The sequence below is a fragment of the Bison bison genome, unplaced genomic scaffold (genome assembly GCF_000754665.1).
Source record: "Bison bison bison isolate TAMUID 2011002044 unplaced genomic scaffold, Bison_UMD1.0 scf7180017864280, whole genome shotgun sequence".
In the NCBI taxonomy this organism is placed as follows: domain Eukaryota; kingdom Metazoa; phylum Chordata; class Mammalia; order Artiodactyla; family Bovidae; genus Bison; species Bison bison.
Window position 1 is genome coordinate 4,138,907 of NW_011494852.1, and position 603 is coordinate 4,139,509.

The window sequence follows — 603 nt, forward strand, 5'->3', positions numbered from 1 at the left end:
TAAAGCATTTTGTGATTATTTCTTTGCCTTCATTTTCTCTCTTTTCTCTTTCTAAAACTCCTATTATTTGGGGGGATTTTGGACCTCTTAGCCTGGCCCACTGATTTTTCCTTCTCCCCCATATTCCTTCATTCCATCTTTTTTTTTTTCACCTCTCCATCTTTTTGCCCTACTTTCCATGAGATTTCCTCAAGTTTGTCTCTCAGACCTTCTGTTTAATTTTTCCTTTTTGTTATCACTTTTCAAATTCAAGGACTCTCTTTTATTCTTGACTTTATTCCTGACTTTTATTCTTGACTGATTACAACAAAGTCCTGGTTGTAATATCCACTCTGATCTCTTTAAGAAATTTTCATCTTCCTCTTCCAAGTTACTTTTAAAGTGCTGGCCTCAATCTTATACGTCAGAAGTTGTCATCATACATCTGGAAATCCTTGATTGTCTAATCATCTTGAAGAGAAGGAAGGAGACTAATATTTTTTGAGATATAAAAAAAGGATATAAAAGTAATTTGACATGTTGTCTAGGCAGAAAAGAAAAAAAAAAGTTTGCTTTAAAGGCAGAAAAGGAAAAAAAAAAAAAAAGAATAAAAACATGGCAAAA